The sequence below is a fragment of the Macrotis lagotis genome, chromosome 7 (genome assembly GCF_037893015.1).
Source record: "Macrotis lagotis isolate mMagLag1 chromosome 7, bilby.v1.9.chrom.fasta, whole genome shotgun sequence".
Lineage (NCBI taxonomy): Eukaryota > Metazoa > Chordata > Mammalia > Peramelemorphia > Peramelidae > Macrotis > Macrotis lagotis.
Genome location: NC_133664.1, coordinates 26,743,147 through 26,766,902, shown reverse-complemented (window position 1 = coordinate 26,766,902; position 23,756 = coordinate 26,743,147). Strand labels below are relative to the sequence as shown.

At 36.4% G+C, this 23,756-nt stretch overlaps 1 pseudogene; it reads right to left on the bottom strand.

Annotated features, from left to right (window-relative positions):
- LOC141494009 (serine/threonine-protein kinase Nek10-like) overlaps nucleotides 1-23,756 on the bottom strand; it is a 244,377-nt pseudogene that overhangs the window by 50,060 nt on the left and 170,561 nt on the right.

Sequence of the window (23,756 nt, the reverse complement as noted above, 5' to 3'; positions counted from 1 at the left end):
ACCACTTTTAAAAACCTAGATGATAAATGGAACAATAAATCAATCCTGGATTTGCAGCATTTACTATGAATTAGGGCCATCAATAACCACATGGAAATTATAACAATTGGATCTCAAAAACCATCAAGGGATAGTCTGTCTCCAGCACATTCTTGTATGTATTACTTCTTACCAAGTTTGCATTGTAGGAGCTGCTGCAAATCGTAGTCCTTTGCAGCCCAAGAGTTAAAGCAGTTCTCTCTCTCTCTCTCTCTCTCTCTCTCTCTCTCTCTCTCTCTCTCTGTCTCTGTCTGTCTCTGTCTCTCTAACCCCTCTCTCCTACAATTACCCAGTCCCTTCTGCCAGCCTCTCATCCAAGAATCTGAATGACTAATTGTCTGAAATCCCAGTTCCATATATATAATTTTGCCATCAAAAATATACAATAACTTGAAATCATGAAACTATGTAATCCAGGATCCCTGAGGCTTAATTACTTATCTCATGATCTTATCTGTGGGTCAGAACCTTGGAGAGTGACATATCTAAGAATTCATTGCTCATACAGAACTTTGTCCATAAAGAAATAAAAATGATCATACCCTTTGACTCAGCAATTCCAATACTAGGTCTATATCTAGAAGAAATTTCAAACAAAACTAGTAAAAGTACTACATGTTCCAAAATATTCATAGCAGCTCTGTTTGAAGAGGCAAAGAATTGGAAATTGAGGGAATAGTCATCAGTTGGAGAATGGCTAAACAAGTTATGGTACACGAATTCTATGGAATACTATTGTTCTATAAAAAATTCATAAATGATCAGATTCTAGAGAATCATGAAAAGAATTGCACTAACTAATGCCAACTGAAGGACTGAAGGGATTATAACCAAGAGAACAATGTTCACATTAGCAAAAACATTTTGAGTTGATCAACCTTGATGGAAGCATCTCCTCTCCACAATTCAGAGAGCTAGGACAACCCCATTAAATTCACTATGGACAATGCTATACCCATTCAGAGGAGGAAAAACAAAACAGAAACCTTTCAGAATCTGATAAACATGACAATCACCTTTTAAAAATTTTCTCTTATGTATTTCTTTCCCTTAATCCTAATTCCTCATACCAAAAATTATTAATCTGTAAACATGTTTAACACAAATGTGTATCTACAGTCTTTGCTTAACTGTTTGACACTGAGGGGAGGGGGATGGAAAGGGAGGGTGGAAGGAAAATATGTAACTTAAGAATATACATATGCATATGGATGAATATTGAAAAACTTTCTGGAAGAATAAAATATCAATTAAAAAAAAGAAAGAAATGGGAAATTTTAAATGGTACAGTGCATAGAGCACTAGTCCTGAAGTCAGGAGGAACTGAGTTCAAATCCAGCCTCAGACACTTAATAATTTCCCAGCTATATGACCTTGGGTAAGTCACTTAACCCTATTGCCTTAAATACATTCTAAAAAGGAAAAGAAAAGGAAGAACTCACTACTCCAACACATCCAAAGGCAGCCCATCATCAGGAGAGCTGCCCAAAGGCATCAGAGAAGAAGGGGAAAACCCAGGTTGGGGCACCTACCTCAGTGATGTAAATAATTTTGTACATCTGAATTAAGATTTGCTGAATGGGATCACTGTTCTGCCATTCTTTTCTCTGGGACACAGTGATCCCTGCAGAAGCTGAAGAAGATAGTTACAGTTAGAACAAGACATCCATGTTGCACTTTCCAAAGTAAATATTAGTGAAGGTTGTTTTAATAAGCAATGGGAATTTGATGTTGTTAATTCAGTAAAGGATGTATAAAATTGGGGGAGAGTAGCAGCCACTTTCAGTTTCCTAGCAAAAAGAATGTCTTTAAGAACAGCTGCAAGTTTTCATCAGGTGGGACTATTGATTACACAATTCCTCTTTGTCCATGGGTCTGACATCATCTTGTCAGTAGAATATGTAGCTCAGAAAGTTCCCCATTCCAATATGCAGAATGAGACAGAGCCAGATTAGGGATTAGTTTTGCTTGACTATAGATGTCTATTACAGACATTTGTTGGGTTTTTATTGGGGAGGGGAGGAGTGGGAAGGAAATACAATTTTTTAAATTTCTAAAAATTTACCATTCAGGAATGGGGTAGTTTAATTCTTCTTTGATTATTTTTATCTATAATTAGTGTTTGCTACTATCATGGATGATCAAAGATTAACCAAACTTTAGGGCCAGATCAAAGGATCCTAGAGTTAATATTTGCAAGGGATCTTGGAAAAATCATTATATCCAACCCTCTTGTTTTTAAGATGAAGAAAGTCCTAGAGAGGCTGAACAATTTGTCAAAAGTCACACAGGTTGCAAATATCTCAGTCTGAATTTGAACCCAGGCCTTCCTGACTCCATGTCCAGTGCCCTATCCACCTCGAGGCTGGCATGATTTTCTATTCATCACCCTTTTAAAATTTAAAAATATAACTCTTTATCAAAACAATTAAAATAGTAATACTAAATAGGGCAAGGGATCCTGTTACAGATCATTTTTAAAAAATGCACACTAGAAATTCAATTGACAAAATAGAAAAAGGATGTAGGAGAAGAACATCTACAGACAAGGTCTGTCTCCAGGATCATGGGTGAGAGAGGATAGAGAGCAGAAAGCCAGCAGGGACTAGGAGAGAGCCAGACTAACCTAGGATCAGCTGTTGAGGTGCTGACTTTGAGAGCCGGGGTACAAGGACCAACTAAATTATGAAGCTTTGGCTGTGGGAGCCCAGTCTGGGGAGTCCCAGTGGGGCTGGAGGGCAAGTTCTAGCAAAGAGAGTTGCAGAGTACAGCTGAATCAATTCACTCAGCTGGGGGCCATGAGATCCTTTTTAGTAGAATCCTCTTCCCAGAACAATCAGATTCACAGCCCCACCCACCCCACCCTCTGACTCAAGCTTATGTAGCAGAGTTCCCTCAAATGAATAGGGAGATTAACATTCTTGCCCCAGGTCCCAGCCTACATTGTTCAAGGATAATTCAGACCTGCTGCTCCCTCCATCCCTCCAGGCCTAGGGACAGGGCCTGAAATCAAGGTCACAGACACTCCAGAGAAAGCAACCAGTACCTCCTACTGGCTAGCCCACTTTGAGTTACTAAGTCCAGTGAGCAAAGCCTCTAGGGATCTCAACATGAAACATCTGTGAACGAACCCCTCCCCAACACAAGATCTTAGGAAAATGAAGAAAGGCCATTGAGAAGGGAAGGTCCATACCTTGGAGGCAACTAACCTAACTCAGAGAGATCTAGAACTTCTGAGGAGAATATGATTTGGTTTCCAAACAAAAAAGAATTCCTTGATAAAATCAGGAAGGAGTTTAAAAATTCATTGGAAAATTGGGGAAATGATACTCAAGAGAAAATTAGCACCTTGCAACAAGAAAGCAGATCATTGGGAAATAAAATTCGACAAATGCAAAAAGAAAATAATTCTCTCAAAACCTCAATTGAACAACTGGAAAACTACTACAAAAATAGAATTGACCAATTGGAAAAGGAGTTGCAAAAGGCAAATGAATAAAATTCCTCTCTAAAAAAAATGGAGTTTGTGGAAACTAGTAGCTTTGTGAGACAACAAGAATCTGTTAAACAAAATAAAAGAATGAGAAAGTAGATGAAAATGTAAAATACCTCATCAGGAAAACCACTGACCTTGAAAATAGATCCAGGAGAGATAACTTAAGAATCACTGGGCTCCCTGAAAATATGGAGGAGAAAAAAAGCCTGGATCAATATTACAGGATTAGTAATGGATACTTGCTCTTGACATCATGGAACCAGAGGTAAAAAATAGTTATTGAAAAACTACATTGATCCGCTCCAGAAAGGGATCCCCAAACACCAAGCAATATTGTGGCCAAATTCCAGAACTATCAGAGAAAATTCTACAAGCAGCCACAAAGAAACAATTTAAATATTAAGCAGCCACAATAAGGATTACAAAGGAGTGGATGCATAAACATTAAGGAATTGAAGGGCCTGGAATGAGATATTCTGAAGAGTAAGGGAGCTTGAAATGCATCTAGGAATCTACTATCTGCAAAACTTAGTCTTCTCTTACAGGGTAAAGATGGACATTTAATGAAATAGGAGACTTCCAACTTTTCCTGATGAAAAGACCAGAACTCAATAGAAAATTTAAGCTTCAAACAGTGGACTAAAGAGACACATGGAAAAGTTAAAAGAAAAGGGTAAAAAAAAGCCTGCTATCCAATAAGAAGAAACTGGTTATATATGCACCTGGGGGAAAGACTCTCATAACTATTGAGAATTGTAACTCCATGAAATAGAATATACTTAGCTAGAAATAATGAACACTCATGACTTAACAGCAACTCTGATAGAATGGTTTAAAAACAATAAATCCTTAAAAAGGGGTTCAATAAAGAGACAGGAGGATGGAGGAGATTGAATGGGGTAAATCACATTACATTAACAGGTCCAAAGGACCTATTTCAATAGAGGGGAAGAAGGGAGGAGATGAGAACCTCCTGAATTGTACTCTTATCATATTTGGCTTAAAGTTAACATCCACACACTCAGTTAAGTTAAGAAACTAATCTTATCTTCCAAGTATTAAAAGCAGAAAGAAGGAGGGGGGGAGGAAAAGAGAAACTAACAGAAGGAAGGGAAGGAAGAAGGGACAAAGGGAAAAGGGAAAGAAAGGGGAAGGGGTTTGATATAAGGGGGAAAACACTGAAGGTGGTAGCATTCAGAAACAAATGACTGGGGAATATGGATAAAGTGCAAAGGGGGGGAGAATACAAACAGAGGCAAGATAGCATGGAAGCAAATAAAGAGTTAGTAATTATAACTTTGAATGGGATGAACCCTCCTCTAAAACATAAGCAAAAAGCAGAGTATATTAAAATCAGGAATCCTACAATATGCAGATGAAAAGAAACTCATTTGAAGCAGAAAGAGTATAAAGGTCAAAGGTTGGAGCAAAATATATTTTGCTTCAGCTTAAGTGAAAAAAAATAGGGGTTGCATTAATTATCTCAGACAAGGTGGTTGTAAAAATAGATCTCATTAAAAGAGATAAGGAAGGAAATTATTTACTCCTAAATGGTGCTATGGACAATGAAGCAATTTCAATACAATATATATGTACCAAGTGGTATATTATCAAAATCCTTAAAGGAAAAGTTGAATGAGCTGCAGGAAGACATAGATACCAAAACTCTACTGATGGAAGACCTCAACCTCCGGCTCTCTGATTTAGATAAATCTAACCATAAAATAAGCATGAAGGAAGTTAAGGAGGTAAATAGAATGTTAGAAAAACATAGGTATGATAGACCTTTGGAGAAGATTGAATGAGAATGGAAAGGAATATACTTTTTGTCCTGCAGTACATGGCATTCACAATAAATTGACCATGTAGTAGGGCATAAAAACTTAATAAATTCAGAAAGACAGAAATAATGTATTCATCCTTCCCATATCTTAATGCAACAAAATCACATGCAATAATGGACTAGGGAGAGATAGACCTAAAACTAAATGGAAACTTAATAACCACATTTTAAAGAATTAGTGAATAAACAAATTATAAAAATAATTAATGATGACATCCTGGATAATGATAAGAATGAAACAACATACAAAATCTTATGGGATACAGTCAAGGCAGTTGTCAGAGGATATATAATATCTTAAAATGCTTATATAAATAAGTTAGAGAAAGAGGAAATGAATGATTTACATATGTAACTAAAAATAGAGAAAGAACAAATTAAAGCCCCCAACTAAATATCAAATTAGATATTCTAAAAATTAAAGGAGGAAATTATTTAAATTGAAAGCAAGAAAGCTATTGAACTAATAAATAAGACCAAGATTTGGTTTTATGACAAAAACAATAAAACTGATATACCTCTTGTTAATTTCTTTAAAAAATAAAAAAAACAAATTGCTAGTATCATAATGAAAAAAAGTGAACTTCCAAAAAAGGTGAACTTAACCAGTGAGGAGGAAAATAAAGTAATATTTTAGAATTACTTTGACCAACTGCATGCCAATGAAGTTGAAAATCTAAGTGAAATGGATGAATCTTTAAATGCAGAGGAAATGGATGAATCTTTAAATGAAGAGGAAATTAAATACCTAAATAAGCCTATCTCAGAAAAAAAGAAATTCAGCAAGTCATCAATGGACTCCATAAGAAAAAGTCTCCAGGGTTAGATTCATTTTAGGAACAATTGGTTCCAATTCTATATAAACTCATTGGAAAAAAAGGTGAAGACAGGACTTTGTCTAACTCTTTCTATGACACCTAGATGTTGATACCTAAACTAGAAAGAGTCAAAACATAGAAAGAAAATTATAGACCTATTTCCCTGATGAATTTAGATGCAAAAATCTTAAACAAAATCTTAGCAAAACATATTACAGTAAGTAATCACTAGGATAATACAGTATGGCCAAGTAGGATTTATCCCAGGAATGGAGGGTTGGTTCAATATTAGGAAAACTGTGAGTATAATTAACTATATCAATAACAAACCTATCAGAAATCATATCATTATAGATGATGAACAGGGCTTTGACAAAATATAGCACCCATTCCTACTAAAAATACTAGAGAGCATAGGAATAAATGGATTGTTCCTTAGAATAATAAACAGTATCTATCTGAAACTATCAACAAGCATTATATGTAATAGGGATAAGCTAGAGGCATTCTCAATAAGATCAGGGGTGAAATAAGTATTCTCACTATCACCTTACTATTTAATATTGTGTTGGAATTAGCTTCAGCAATAAGAGAAGAAAAAGAAATTGAAGAAATTAGAATTGCGAAGGAAGAGACAAAACTCTCACTCTAGAGAATCCCCAAAACATTATCTAAAATACTACTAGAAACAATTAATAACTTTAGCAAAGTCAGAAGATATAAAATAAACCCTCATAAATCCTCAACATCTCTATATATGACTAGCAAGATTCAGCAGAAAGAGGTAGAAAGAGAAATCCCATTCAAAGTAACTTCAGTCAATCAAAAATACTTGCCAAGGCAGACTCAGAAACTTTAGGAAAATAATTATAGAACACTCCTCACACAAATAAAATCAGATTTAAATAAGTAGGCAAATATCAAGTGCTCATGGATAGGTCAAGCTATTATAATAAAAATCACAGTTCTACCTAAATTATTTATTTTGTGACCTACCAATCAAAATTCCAAAAAATTACTTTGATGAGCTAGAAAAAATTGTAAGTAAACTCATATGGAGAAATAAAAAGTTGAGAATTTCCAGGGATTTAATGGGGAAAAAGGGCAAATGAAAGTGGCTTATCCCTACCACATCCAAAATTATATTAGAAAACATCAGTCATCAAAATTGTCTGGTTAGCTAAGAAATAGAGTGGTGGATCAGTGCAATAGACTAGGTGCAAAAGAGTTAGCACAAAATGATTATAGTGATCTGCTGTTTGATAAAGCCAAAGAATTCAGCTTTAGGGATAAAACCTCTCCAATTAAAAAAAAACCTGTGGGGGAAAATTGGAAATTATATTGGCAGAAACTTGGATTAGACCAACATCTCACACCCTATAGCAAGATAAGATCAAAATGGATATAGGATTTAGACATAAAAAACAGTATTATAAGCAAACTAGGAGATCAAGGAATAGTTTCCCTGTCAGTTCTATGGAGAGGGAAGCAGTTTGTGACCAAGGAAAAGATGGAGAACATCATTAAAAACAAACTAGATTATTTTGATTGCATTAGATTAAAAAGTTTTGCACAGAAAAAAAAAACCATTGTAACGAAGATCAAAAGAAATGTAGTAAATAGAAAACAATTTTTACTAGTATTTCTGACAAAGGACTCTTTTCTAAAATATATAGTGAACTGAGTCAAATTTAAAAATAAAGCCGTTCCCCAATTGTCAAATGGTCAAAGGATATGCAGAAGCAATTTACAGATAAGGAAATCAAAGCGATCTGCAGTTATATGAAAAATTGCTCTAAATCATTACTTTCCACAGAGATGCAAATTAAAGCATCTCTGAGGTACCACCTAAGACCTTTCAGACTTGCCAATATGACCAGAAAGGACAATAATCAATGTTGAAAAGGATGTGGGACATCTGTGATACTAATACATTGTTGGTGGAGCTGTGAATTCATCCAACCTCTCTGGACAACAATTTGGAATTACACCCAAAGGGCAAAAAAAAAAATGTCCATACCCTTTGATCTAATACCTCTACTGGTAAAAACATCACTTGTACAAAAATGTTCATAGCAGCCCTGTTTGTGGTGGCAAAGAAGTGGAAATTAAGTAAATATCCTTCTGTTGGGAAATGGCTTAACAAACTGTGGTATATGTTTGTCATGGAACACTATTGTTCTATTAGAAACCAGTTGGGATGGGAATTCAGGGAAGCCTGGAAGGATTTGCATGAACTGATGCTGAGTGAGATGAGCAGAACCAGAAGAACATTGTATACCCTAGCAGCAGCATGGGGGTGATGATCAACTTTGATGAACTTGATCATTCCATCAATGCAACAAGCAGGGACAATTTGAAGGTATCTGTGATGGAGAATACCATCTGTATCCAAAGAAAGAAGTGTGGAGTTTGAACAAAGACCAAAAACTATTACCTTTAATTATTTTATTTTTTTTGTAAGACTAATGGGGTTAAGTGGCTTGCCCAAGGCTACACAGCTAGGTAATTATTAAGTGTCTGAGACCAGATTTGAACCCAGGTACTCCTGACTCCAAGGCTGGTGCTTTATCCACTCCGCCATCTAGCCGCCCCTATTACCTTTAATTATAAAACCCCATTATCTTATTATTTAATTTTGCTATCTCTTATATATTTTTTCCCTTAAGGATATGATTTCTCTATCAACACATTCAAACAATGCAAATACTATGAGATTTCCTTCTGTGGAGGGGGGGAGACTAAGATTATGAGAAAAATTGTAAAATTCAAAATTGAATTAAAAAAGGATAAAGAGTAGTCTTTTAATAGTACACAGCTTGTACAATGGAGACTGTCATCCATTTGTGGATATGTAAATATTTGATTTATTTATATTACAGCTGAAAATTAAAATTGTATGTTATTGTTGGCAAGATGCATACTTCTTGACAGAAATGTCTATTTGAAGTGACATGGTTATGAGGAACTTAATCCTATCTAATTTGTTTTCAATGCTTATTCATTAAAAGGAAGAAAACAAGGAAGGAATGTAATGTTGTTCTATTAAGATACAGTTTTTAAGCATTTTTACAATCTATATGATAAAGAGTAAAAATATGAAAAAAAAAGAAATGCACACCTAAGTACAATGAAATACTGCCTTTACAACTTTAATATGACAGATACTTTTTTCACCTTGGTTTTCTCCCCAGGATTAAATAGAAACTTCTTTAACTCACTTTGAATCCTTGGGTTAGAGTCAGACCACTGGTATGAAAATGCCAGCAGACTGATGTGGGTGGTAACCACACCTGCCTTTTCACTCCCCTCCCCCCAGCTTCCATCAGCCTTGTAGCCATAAAGGTTCCATTTCCATTGCTCTAGACCCTCCCTCAGGCTCTTCCTTTCCTCTCTCTCTCTCTCTCTCTCTCTCTCTCTCTCTCTCTCTCTCTCTCTCTCTCTCTCTAGGATCATTTCTGCAGCCCAAACATAGAGAGAACACATACTTCCATTCTCCACCCACTTGTCCAGCCCTGAACGTTGGGGGTGGTTTCTTCCTCCCTGAACCCCTCATTTCTTGGCTTTCTTGGCAATTTCTTAGATGACTAAAGTTGAAATAGTCCTTCTTTCATTAAGAGTTCTAACTGACTTCTGGTAGGAATGTTTTCAGAAAGAGTTTATATCTGTCCACTTGAAGAGGCACATTAAGAGCATGTAAATTTTTTTTTTGAGTTTTTAAGAGGCTGAAAAATAGTCTCACCATAAATACAATTAGATTGATTTTTCAGGCATAAAAGTAAAAATAAGATGTTATCTACATTCTGAAAGTTATGCTTTTTGTCTTTTTATTTGTTAAATAAATTTTGCTGAAATCTTTTGTTATTACACTGGTTGCTTGAATTTTTCCCTATGTTTTTCCTGTTCAAGAGAGTCATTCTATTTTTTTAAAGAGGAAAAAGAGAAAGCATATTAGCAAATATAGTCAATACCACAGCAACAAAGACAACAAAAATTATACATTCTATGCAACTTTCCCTGCCTAATGAGCCACCATCTCTGTAAATGGTAGGGAGATGTGGAAGTCGCATCATTAAATGTTGTTAAACATTTTTCATGGGTTCAGCAATAAAACCTCAATGGAAAATACCCCATAGTTAGAAGGGCAACTTGCATTTTTAGATCTCTTCCAGGAGCACCCCAGAGCATCAGAGACCTGAGCAGCCCCTTCCTTTTCAGGATCACCTCTTGGGCTGGGAGAGGGGATTTAGTAAACTTCCTCTTGGGTGGAGGTGGGGGTGGAAGTGGGAAGGGGAGATTTCTTGCATTTTGAAAGAGTAGACATCTATTACCCCAAACCTAAATCAGTCATTGTTTTCCATCTAGCAGCATCATTGCATAAGAGAAGCCAAAAGACAATAGGTTATACTGATCATAATTGTTAAATTATCTTCTTTTGTTCAGATTCATCCTCAACATCAGAGCAGTCAAACTGTTGGTGAAATGCATACTTCAATAGGAACACTCCCTTTACACTTTCTGAAGTTACAACCATAATAATAATAAGTGAGACATTATTATAATGATAATTTCAAAATTTTGTACATGGGTAAGCACCTGGTTTTCCAAGTGACTATCAAACTGAAAATGTAGAAATGAAATCATGTTACATGTTAAGGAATGATATATTCGTCAATCACAAGTATACATCTATCAGAAGCTCTAAATATTAACATAGAGAGCAAAAATAAAGAGACGGTGTACTTGATTTTTAATGAGAATTGTGGGATTTTTTAAAAAAGAAAACCTCAATAACCTGCATTCTTGATTGTTTCAGTTTTACTGGGTCCATGTGATACATCTGGGTAAATCAGTTTCTCATCAGTAAAATGGGGGTAGACAGGGAAGGATGGACTAGATGACCCCTAAACACCATCCATCTCTGAATTTATAATCCTAAATCTCCTCCCCAACATCACACTCTACCAGGGTGACTCAGAAAGGACTAGAAAATATAGAGATTGGGATGGGATCTAGGAGGAAGGCAGGGGAGAGAGAGAGGTGCTTACATCCTGGAGAGATATTCCATTTTGTTGCTGCATCTTCAGAATCTAATAAAGGGTCTTCTCCTTAATAGGTTCTGAGGAATTGACTGAATGATTCACTAAAGAAACTTGAGAGAGGATTCTTATCTCTACCACAGTCAATCCTTTCAGTTATAGTCCATTCATTTTTATTGGTTTGGGTTTTTTTTGACATAGATACTGCAGGGGCTTTGCTATTTCCTTCTCCTGCTCAATTTATGGATGAGGAAACTGAGGCAAACAAGGTTAAGTGACTTGTCCAGGGTCACCTTGCTAATGAGGATCTAAGGTCATTTTTCCTGATTCCAGTTCCAATATCATTTCCCCTCAATATCCATTGATTGATTTTCCTTTAAAAATGAAAGATAAATAAATATAAATAACCTATATAGTTCTCCCTTTCTATTCTTTACTCTTTAAAGGAAATAAACCAATTGTGGAATGCTGTGGAGAAGGATAACCATGGAAATTTTCCTTTATCAAGGTTTTGCGAATTTTACCCTCAATAAATCTTCAAGACATTCAAAACCATTAGGCTTTATTATCGGTTTGCAAGGTATACAACAAAAATTTATCTTGTGTATCTGATTATGAAAATATTTTTATTAAAATATTTTCCTCTTAAAACATAGAACAGACACTCAAGCAGGTGTTAATAAATTCAAGTTTTGGTGGACCAAATATGGCATATTTGTGATTTATAATCTTTTCATTCTTGCTACAAAAATTGCTTAATGTGTTTGGTCTTTGTTTAGAAGTCTAAATTAATCAATCAATAAATATTATTTAATCACCAACTATGTGCTATAAGTATTATGCTAAGAAGTCTTATATCTTTTTTTTTAGTTTTTTTTTTTAGGTTTTTGCAAGGCAAATGGGGTTAAGTGGCTTGCCCAAGGCCACATAGCTAGGTAATTATTAAGTGTCTGAGACCGGATTTGAACCCAAGTACTCCTGACTCCAGGGCCGGTGCTTTATCCACTATGCCACCTAGCTGCCCCAGAAGTCTTATATCTAAAAAACAAAATTGCGATGCTATGGATTTTTCACTTACATTCTGAATAAAAATTTCGGAATCTGAATTTCTTTTAAACAAATCATTTAGGATTTAGAATCAACTGAAGTTTTTTTTTAAAGACTGGGTAAATTGGACATACCAACAAGCTTTTATTTTGGAAGACATAAAGCCAAATTTTCTTCGGAGAATTAACCCTTATCCTGTAACATGTTATTCTACCTCGAGCTTTAAGTGATTAAACTGATTACAAATTTGCAGAAAATGCACAATCCAATCATCTAGAGACAGCGCAGCAATATAGCCTTATTACTCGAGCAATTTGCTAAATTTACGGTTTTATCACAGTTATTTTGTCTTCTCATTTTACAATATATTAAAATATCTTCTATGACAATTCCAAAAGCTTAGACATCTTACTAAAGATCTTTGGGAATTAATTTGCTCCCCATGTCAAGTTGAAACTGAAAAACCGGTCATATGAATTTAGATACTAATTAGAATAAGAGATTGTGCTTCATTTGTCTGTTGTTGTTTAGTTGTTTCAGTCATGCCCAACACTTTGTGAGCCCATTTGGGACTTTTTGTTTTGTTTTGTTTTCACAAGACAATGGGTTTGAGTGACTTGTCCAAGGTCACACAGATAGATTAAAAATTAAATGTCTGAGATCAGATTTGACTTCAGATCCTCCTCGTTCCAGGGCCAATGCTCTATCCACTGTGCCACCTAGCTGCTCCCATTTTGGGGTTTTCTTGACAAAGATAATAGAGTGGTTTGCCATGTACTTCTCCAACTCATTTTAAAGATGAAGAAATTGAGGCACATAGGGTTCAGTGACTTGCCATTTGTCTGTACAGGTGACCAAATCTGACCTACAAAAAAGAAGACAGGTCAGTCCACCAGCCTGTCAAACCCTGCTTCCTAGGAATCCGGAATTTTGCCATACATCTGAGAATGGATGAATTCAAAGGGCTCTTTGTGGAAGTGAAAGTCTTTTCTACCCTATGACAATCAATTTATCAAAACTCTTCCACAGAAGTGTTCCTTTTGTATGACTAGAAAACTATAATTTAATCAGAAAAGGAGGTAAGAAAATATTGGGCCACATAACTAGAACAGAAAACTGTCTTTCTTTTTACTGATGAGAAAACAGACTTGTGCTCAATGGGGTGCAAGTAGATATAGCCCTAGGTCTAGCATCAGGAGGACCCAAGTTCAAATCTAGGTCTAGACACTTATCAGCTGCATAACATTGGAAAAGTCACTTAGAAGTGTTCTGTCTAATGTCCTTACCCAAGAATCTAACCCAAACTCATATAAATATGAAACTAAAAGATTAAATTGTCCATTTGGACTGAAACAAAAAAAAATGAACCCATGAAATTCTGGGCCTAAGTATCCCCCAGGCATCTCTCAAAAATTAAACTCAGTGTATTTGGCATGCTAATGAATGGCAAACCTTAGGACTCTCCCTTGTTGGGAGAATTGACTGCTCACCTGGGGTTCCTCAACTTCTCTTCCAGCATAAAACCATAATAAATGGGAGGGTCACCCGCAATCAATTGATCTGGAGAAATTCCTACATTACTGCTGGGATGGAAAGAAAACAGGATTAAATTGACCTTGCTGGAAAACCCTTAATGGAATACATCTTATTTCAGTGAGCCAGAAACTTCATTGTCCCTTCTTGAAGAGATCAGACCTTTCTTCCATTTGAACTTTGAAAAATGGTGCTGGTATTTTCCATTTGAACATTTTAAATGGTGTTTGAATAGGGACTTTAATTATACTTTCAGTCCTCAGAGAATGACTTCTGGGAAACGTCCTTTTTCTGTATTTGCTTGATTCATCTTAATTCCCATAACATGGAAAAATGATTGACTGTCTTCCAAGTTACTGCCTTAGTGCAAAAAAAGAAGTAAAATGGGCAATGCCCAGTGACCAGTGTTATTATTATTATGAAGGCACTTACACATTATTTATTTTTTAATTTTAGAATGGAATCAATCACCTAAAAGGTTCAGGACTATTTCTTACACACCAGATTGTATCCTTCCCCATACAAAAAGGTGAAAGAGGGATGCTATTGCGTGCTTTTTTTAAAAAATTACTCAGAGATAATGCCTGAAAAGATGTAAGCTTTAAAGGTTAGAAAGAAGAATGGAGCTGTTTTGATCTTGTATTCTATGACAACACAAAGGGTCTTGAATAGAGCAGTTGGTTAATAAATGTCTGTTGAGTTAAAACTTAATTTTAAGTCAAAAGTTAAAAATAAGCCTCCAATTCTGGAAGCCATAATTCCACAGGTCCAATCACTGTCTTCCTGGGCAGTGTAGGAAAAGGTTTAACCTAGGGGAGAAGGGGATTCACACAGGGAACATCAGTGACTTAATCAGCATGTTTGAAGGACAGGTAGGTCCTATTAAATGTAGGGCAGTTGGAGAGAGCAATTAGAATGAGCAATTCAATCCCAGAGAGAGATGCTGTCAAATGACTTGGGCAAAGAAAGTCTTCCTATCCCTACAAATGTTCTCTGGAGATGCTAAGCATGAGACCATGGAGCAGCCCTTTCTCTCTGGTCCTAATATCTGCTTCTCTGCTGGGTCAAATAGAGAGGGTATTACTAAGGCCAAACTAGAAATGATGGTGTTATCTAAGACAGGGTGATTTGCGGGCAACAGCCTGCTCCAAGAAGCCCAATGTTCTGAGTGTGTGGTCTTCTCATGGCTACTGGGGTTTTCCTACGTACTCAGTGTGGTCATGTCAACAGCGAGGCATTGTTGTGCCTTGTGTCAGAAAGGCCTGTGTTGGAATTTAGCTTCAGTTACTTACTGCCTATGTGACTTTGGCACAGTCATCGCCTCACTTTCCTCAACTGTTAGTGGGGATTCCTACTGGAAATGACCTACCAGTCCCACTAGATTAAATGAGATATTTGTACAGTACATAGAATAGGGACCAATTATTATTATTATCCCCTAGACTGAACTCCTCTAGGGCAAGGAATATCTTTTGCCTCGTGTTGTATCTTTGGAACTAAAAGAAGACTAGAATACAGTAGGTGCTTAATAAATGTTGATTGATGACGATGACAAACTAACCAGTCATGTTAAACCTGCCCCAGATGTCATACTAACATAGAAATGTTAAATAGAGCCAGGACCCATCAGGTACACTATTGGGGTTTTTGTTAGCAATCCCATCTTTATATTTTTTAAATAGTTTGAGTCTGCTACCATGTCTGGCTTTCCCTACCATCCTATTAGCCTTTTTATGATGCCTGATAGAGCTCCATGGCAAAGCCTAGTACTGGAGCAATCCACCCAACTTAGCTTTATCAAAAACTTAATTGCTTATGCTACATGCTACATGATAGCCTGAGGCTCCAAAGAATTTGGGGGCTTTCTATAGAATCCCTGATGAACCCATAGCTCTCTAGTCAGCATTTTTCTGGAACCCTATATACTTCCCTATTATTCATCTCCCTTTGCTCATAATTTGTATGTCCTCAGGGAAACCAAACTGATCTCTTGTTAATTTAATTTTAAACATCATAATTCTGATAATAATTATGATAGTGCAACTCTGGCCTGCCCCTACCCCCAAAAGTCTAGTCATTAATCCAAAACAAATGCTTCCAGATTTAGACACTTTGGGATTGGTGGTACGAGATTCACAGCACAGAATGGAGGAACAAGGGTTTCATTGATTCTGTCTTAATAGAACAAGGTGTGAAAGAAAGCACGTGGGATTGGAAGTCTGAGGCTCTGTGTGCAAATCCAAGTTTTTCCACCCATTTACTGATGTCATCGTGAGCAATTTACCTGGGGTTGGACTGAACTATACTCAGCTAGAAAATGAAGGACATTATGACCCTTTGAGCTTGTGACTTTGGTTGAAATTTTTTTCTCCAATATGTGCTATTGGATTGAATCCTGTCAACATTTATGAAGCACCTACTGTATGTTCCACATTCTTCTATGTGGTGATGAAGAAGTATCAGCTAGGCTACCATTTGGGGAAGGCAGAGTGAATATCCATGAATTCACAGCAAGGAGCAGTAGAGACTTAGATAAGTAAACTGGGGGACTTCAATTTGAAGACTTGAACTGGATATGCTTATGGTTACCAAAAAGAAGGAAGCTTCTTGAGGACTCCTCTGAGTAAGAAAATCAAGGTAATGGAAATAGGAGCTGCACGAACAGGAGGATTCATTCAGCTCATGCTCTGACTGCTTTATTTAGACCTGACCTTTGTGAACAAAAGACAAGTTTAAAAATAGACTCTGTGGCATCTCATAAGAAAAGATCATAATTAGCAGCCGGGAAATCAGAGTGACTATTTGTGTTTGAGAAAGAAAGCCCCAGAATCCCCCCTCCAACCAGGCCAGGGTGACTTGCCTGAAAAATGATGTCAATCACAGGGAAACAATCCAGCTTCTCACCTCAGCCCAGATCACAGGTTGATCAATGTGGAAGGTATTTGGTTTTTGAAGATATCCTAAAGCACCGGAAGCCAAATAAATGCTGATGCTACCTGTGACAGAACACTTATCGTCTGTAGAACAGCAAATCCCATCAGGGCCTTGTGACAACTTTTATTTTCCATTCCTTTTAATTGATGTAGGGTGATTATTTAACATTGAGTGTGATGACATATATTCCTGACTCTGGAGCTAGGAGGGTCCACTGAAGTCAAGCAGTCCCTTTGATGAATGAGGAAACTGAGGTCCAGGGAAGGGAAATGATTGGAGGAAGGTCACATGAAGCACCAGGGATCAGATTTGAGGCCAGTTCTTTCCCACATCCAAAGACAGCATCCTCTCCATTGTAGCCCAGTGCCATCCTATCTCTTCCCTCACCATACCCCACACACCGTAAGTGTGCAATGAAATTCAAAGGCAGCCAAGTAAAGATCTGCTAGGGATTTTTAAGTTTTTTTTTTCTCACCATACTTAAGGAACTCAATTTTTCTCCAAAAGAAAAAAATCACAAAACTTTAATTAACTATACAGGAAGTCAAAGCTTCAAAGTTTCTGAATTATAGTATATAAATTAATTATCAGTTTAGTAAAGACTAATGAATTTACCCAAGACTGCTTTAAAATTAATAAGATGTATCTATGTGCAAAATAAATCAGCCAAGTAAATGGACTGGCTTAAAAGAAGTTAGGCAGGAAGCCAAAAGGACATTCGATAAACTTCCTCCTCTCTTCTACCTTGGCTTCTTTGATAGGTCTCTATGGAATAATCTGCTGAGGGAAAATTTAAATGCATTTGCACTAGGATGCTGAGCCCTGAATACCATAATTCTTGTATTATATTAATAGTTGACATTTATATGTGCTTTAAGGTTTAAAAAGTTTTTGAGTAAATTATTTATAATAAAAAATAATGACAATAATTTAGAAGCAGAGAGGACATTTATAAAATTCATTCTCTCTCTTCTACATTAATTTTTTGATAAATCTCTATGGAAAAATCATGATGAAAAAGTTTAAGTCATATCCGAAATTATTTAATGGAGCCCTGAATCTTATAATACTGGTTTAATAATAACAGCTGACTTATATTGGGCTTCAGAGTTTGAAAACTTCTGTATCTAGTGTATTTCATTTTGGTGACATAACACTGTGATGAAGGTGGTATAAACTGAACCTTCCCCATTTTACAGAGGAACAGATTGAGATCTAAAGCTGCCAATAGTCATACAGCCAGAGAGTGACAGAGGCTATATTCTACCCAAGCCAGGTGACTGGGAATAAAGGGTAAGCTGGTCCCTTCTGACAAACTAGATATCATCAGTTCCAAAGCTAGCAAACATCCGAGGCAGGTCTTGAATGAACCAAAGGCTCTATGAATCCCAAATTCTGGGTTGTTTCCACTGCTTTTATGGTGGACCATGAGATAGGACCAACTTGCATGATTCCCCTAGACTTGGAGTGAAGAAGCTTGAGTTCAAAGTCAACTCACTAAGTTTTGTGATGTGGGACAGTTATTTCAGACTCTGGCCTTGGTTTCCTCAGCTGTACAATGGGGATAATAACACCCAACCTGAAATGAGATTGTGTAAAGGCTTCACACAGTCAGGACCTAGCCCACAGGAGCCATGTAGAAATCTATATCCTTATTTCTGTAATTTCCTTCTGGTCTCCTGGCCTCTCTGCCTGCTCTAAACCACCTTCCATGTAGTTGCAAAGCAATTTTATGAAGCAAAGGTAACACCTGTCCCTCTTCTACTCAGTAAGTGGATCTGGCTCCTGAGTCCCTCGCTGGGGTCACAGGGATGCTCCTTGGCTTCCCACTGAAAGACCTCCAGGCTGCATTCCAGCCCAGGATGCCTGATCTCTGGATCCTCATGCTGGTTGTAGCCAAGCAGTTTCCTTTGACTCTCAGGCCACATCCTGGAGAACTCTCACCCAACATGCCCACCCTCCCAAGAGCTGTTCCAGCTATCTTCATCTCCCCTTCCCCCCTCAATTAACCTATATAATTTTATGGATATTCTGTATACAGTACACTCAGGTTTGAATGAGTGGTTTCTCTGGTATATATTCTAAGCTCCACCAAGGCAAGGACTATTTCAGTTAGTCTTTGTGTATATATTACAACACTAGCCAACCAGCTAAGTCAATGACCCAGGCCTGGCCACAACAGGAGCATAACGCTTGCCATATGATTACCTGGACTTCACCTCACCAGGTAAAAGGTGAGTTAATGATGGGGCCTACATCTTTACCTCAAAACACTCCCAAACACATATTGAAAATGCTCAATATGCTAACTTGGAACCAAATGCAATGATCACACCGAGATATAATGAATGTAAAGATAACCCCAAAGCAGAAATCAATTGCCCCATGACCCAATCCTGATAGGGTCAGTGCTCATATTTGTAGCATTTTATATCTAAGTTTATTTTGTTTTCAATCTACCAATGAAAATAAAAATGACAAACCTGGGAAAATATATCCATGCATATATAAATTTATTTACATATATGCATATATGAATAGGTTTCTATAATATGTATAAAATCTTAAATACAAATGTTTTATATCATATATAATTTATAGAAATATATTTATTATGCATCAAATATGAATTATTTGTGTATTTAATGCATTGTATAAACATATATACATATAAAAATTCATTTCTATAAATTTACTTATATATTTATATGTAGATTACTTATAAAATGTTTATTTATTAGTGTAAAGTACCATACCCATTCACAAACAAAATGGAATAATTCAGACTTTAGATCTTAGATTCAAACCTCAAAGATAAAATCCTATCTTCTGTGGTGACACTAAAATCTTTATTTTAATTTTAGGACTTCTTAGCATTATTTTGTGGCCCTTGTAAGCAGAAGCAAACATTCATATCCCCAAATCATTGATATGAAGAATACTATGTAGACAACCTTGGGGACTTGAAAATTCCTGAATTATTGAGGATATAGGTGCTGTATTCAAATCTAAAAGGACCAGTAATAATACCTATCCAACTAGTAATAATAGATGGGGAAAGAGACCTTTCATTATTGCTATATAATATGAGCTTTGTCATTGTGGATTAAGAACATGTAGCTATAGCAGGTGTCCTTGAAAGTGTCAATAGGTTAACATCCCCCCTTTATATGCCCCAAAGAAGAAATGCAAATGATGGAGAAATAGCTTGTAATCTTTCCATCAAATAAGAACCCAGAAAGCCCTGGGCCACCCTCACTCCTTGAACACATGGGGTCTTCCTGCTGTTCCTAATCAATGGCAGCTCAGGGATCTTTCAGATCCTTTTGGTCCAGCTACCTTTCTGTGTTCTCCTACTGTTTGCTCAATGCCAACGTGATCTAATAAATACCATGATCTTTGAGATTGTGAAGAATCACAGGTGAGAGGCTATGGGACTGCCACCCTGTCACTAAGGAGGCCTCTATTTTCTTAACATGGGCCCTGAACATGAGTGAGGGCACTTTCAGAAGCAGGTCAAGAGGCAGCAAGGCTGAAGGAATAAAAGGAGGAGAGACATCAAACTGCAACATACTTAGAAGAGGCTTTTAAAAATGTTTTTGTGTGTGTGTGTGTGTGTGTGCGTGTGTGTGTGTATGAGCAAACATGTAGATATTATATAATTTGGTAAGGATAAAATTACCTGGTCTTGGTCTTGATCCTATTCCTCCAGTGTATTCCCTGAAAAAAAGAACAAATATTTATGAATATGATATTCTAATGATGGGCAGAATTAAATTCTACAGGAGGAGAGACAGAATCTCATTGAGCAACTACACTATGCTAGAGAAGGCCCTTGAAAGCTCCATTCAGGCTTGGTCCAACAGCTGTTCTAAGCACTCCTACTCTGGTCTTTGGCAGATTCTTCAAAGCCCCAACTCAATCCACTTTGCAGTGGCTGCTCACCCACCACCCTCTTCATGATACTCTCCCTCCTCTGGCTCTGAGAATAAGGATCAACTTGGTCAACACTGTTATTCCTAGACTGGATGCATCATCCAACTGCCCTAGGTCTGCTCCCCATGCCAGGGGTTTCCCAGACCAAAACACCCTCCATGGTCAACAACCCTTCTATGTGAATGTAGGTTCTGAAGGACCAGGCTCTCTGGCTTTTGTGTTTGTACCCAGAGCAATGAACGCAATGTTGGCCACCTGGGAAGTATATTCATTCATTTATTCTGGAATGGACCATGTGAAGGGGAATCAAATATCCCAAGCACTTGCCCCAAATGTTGTTCCTTTAGGCATGTAATCCAACGAGGTCATTTATAAAAAGGAAGGCACCCAGATGTCCATCAACTGGGGAAGGGATAAAGAAGCCATGGCACATGAATGGAATGGAATGTGGCTGTCCTAAGAAATGTCCTAAGAAACGATAAATGCAGAGAGATGTGAGAAGAACCACCTGAACCGATACAAGGTAAAGAAAAGTGAAAGCAGGAAAACAACATACCCATGCCCACAAGAATGGGAATAGAAAGAATGAAAACAAAACAATCCAAATTAAATGCTACAAAAATCTTAGGATGGAAGAGATAAGGGGAGAGTTCTACTCTTTGCTTCTTTTGCAGAGGAGGGGAACTGTGAACGTGGATATAACACTGCATCAGACTTTTTAAATATGTTATTAGTTTTTTCCACCTGTTCTTTTTCCTTCTTTTAATTCTTCATTAGTAGTGATTATTGTCTAGGAGGGAAAAGTCAGAAGACACAGAGAAATGAGAAAGATATAAAAAAATTAAAATACAAATTTCATTAAATATTATACTATAAATACTTAAGAACAACTCTTAGTTTTAAGAAAATCTTTAAAATTTTTACTGTGTCCAAAAAAAAAAATTAAACCTAGAAGATAAATGAATTCCCCAGTCTCAAGAGTTGATTACTTCCAAAAGCTCAATCATGAGAATATTGCTCCATGTTGCCATTCCTACCCCCCCAATTCTCCTCGCTATTCTACCTTGCTCCTTTACCATTCCAAGCTGTTTTCTCATTTTATAAGCTTCCAGTAGATTTAATTTCTGTCTTTGGGAGATTAGCTCAAACATACCAAGTGTAAGAGGGAGGACTTTATAAGGGATCTCTGTAACTTCTTCATTCAAATGTATTTCTTATTTTGAAGAATTAGACTTTTGAGACAGAGGATCTTGGTTCAAGTTTCTAACTCTGTTTTTTTTTTAATTGACTGGATCGTGTTGAGCAATGCTGGGAAGATATCAGTATTTCAATAATTTCCTTTTTATTTTTCCTAATTACATGTAAATTTTATTTTCAACATTCATTTTGTAAAGTTTATTACATCCCACCCTTCCCTCTCTTCATTCTAGGAAAGCAAGTGATGTTATATAGGTTAAACACATACAATCATGTTACACATATCCCCATATTAGTCATTCTGTGAAAAATGAATTAGAACAAAAAAGGGAAAACCACATGTAGGAAAAAGCAAAAAGCAAATTTTAAAATGTGAAAATAGTTTGCTTTAATCTGCATTCAGATTCCATAATTCTTCCTCTGGCTCAGAATGGAATTTTTAATCGTAAGTCTTTGAGAATTGTCTTTGATCACTGTATTGTTGAGAAGAGCTAATTCATGGTTGAGCATCACACAATGTTGTTAAAGTGAAAAGTGTTCCTGGTTCTGCATACTTCACTCAGCATCAGTTCATGTTATTCTTTTTGTGTTTTTTTGAAATCTATTTGTTCATCCACTTCTTATAGAGAAATAATATTCCATTACATTCCTACATGCCTTGGTCAGCCCCAGTTGATGGGCATCTTTTCAATTTCCCATTCTTTGCTACCACAAAAAGTTTTCTTTTGAAGATTCTTGTACATATGAGTTTTTCCCCCTTTTCATGATCTCTTTGGGATACAAACCTAATGGTGGCATTGCTGGGTCAAAGGGTCTGCACAAGTTTATTGCCCTTTGGACAGAATTCAAAATTGCTCTCCAGAATGGGTAGATCAGTTCACAATTCCACCAAAAATGTAGTGACCCATTTTTCCCACATTTCCTCCAATACTGATCATTTCCCTTTTCTGTCTTATTAGTTAATCTGCTAAGTGAAGTGTACCTCAGAATTGTTTTTAAAGTGTATTTCTCTAATTAATAGTGACTTAGAACATTTTTATATGACCAAAGATAGCTTTAATTTATCTGAAAACTGCATGTTCATATCTTTTGACAATTTAACAATTGGGAAATGACTTATATTCTTATGAATTTGGCTCAGTTCTCTATATATTTTAAAAATGAGGCCTTTACTAGAAACACTGGCTGGAAAATTGTTTCTCAGCTTTCTGTATTCCTTCTACTCTTGGTTTTATTGATTTTGCTTTTGTAAAAAATCTTTTTCAATTTAATGTAATCAAAATTAGCCAGTTTGCTTTTCATAGTGCTCTCTGTCTCTTCTTTGGTCACAAATTTGCCATCTCTCCGTATCTTACAGGTAAATGATTCCTTGCTCTTCTAATTACTTTTTGGTACCACCCTTTACTTCAATACTTTTTTCAAGTGATTTAATCATTTTGGCCTTGACTGTTCACTTAAATACTACAAATACTCATTTATACAAAGAAAATATAAATTTAAAGCCTTCTTTTTCCTTTTTTAAGGCAATGGAGCTAATTGACTTGCCCAAGGTCACATAGGCAATTATTAAGTGTCTGAGGCTGGATTTGAACTCAGGTACTCCTGACTCCAGGGCCGGTATTCTATTCACTGTTCCACCTAAATGCCCCTAAAGCTTTCTTTAATTATGACTAGGGATTTCTTTTTTATTCATAATTATACAGGTTTTTTTGAAAATTCTTTTTTCCTGAGTGACTGGAATTAGCATGGACTTCTAACTTATATGAATAGACTGTTAGAGAGGTCGTGTTTAGAGAATGGATAATGGAAGTGATTATGGCTTCCTAACTTAGTTTTACAGTCAACTTTTATTTGGGTTTCAGAGAGAGAGAGAA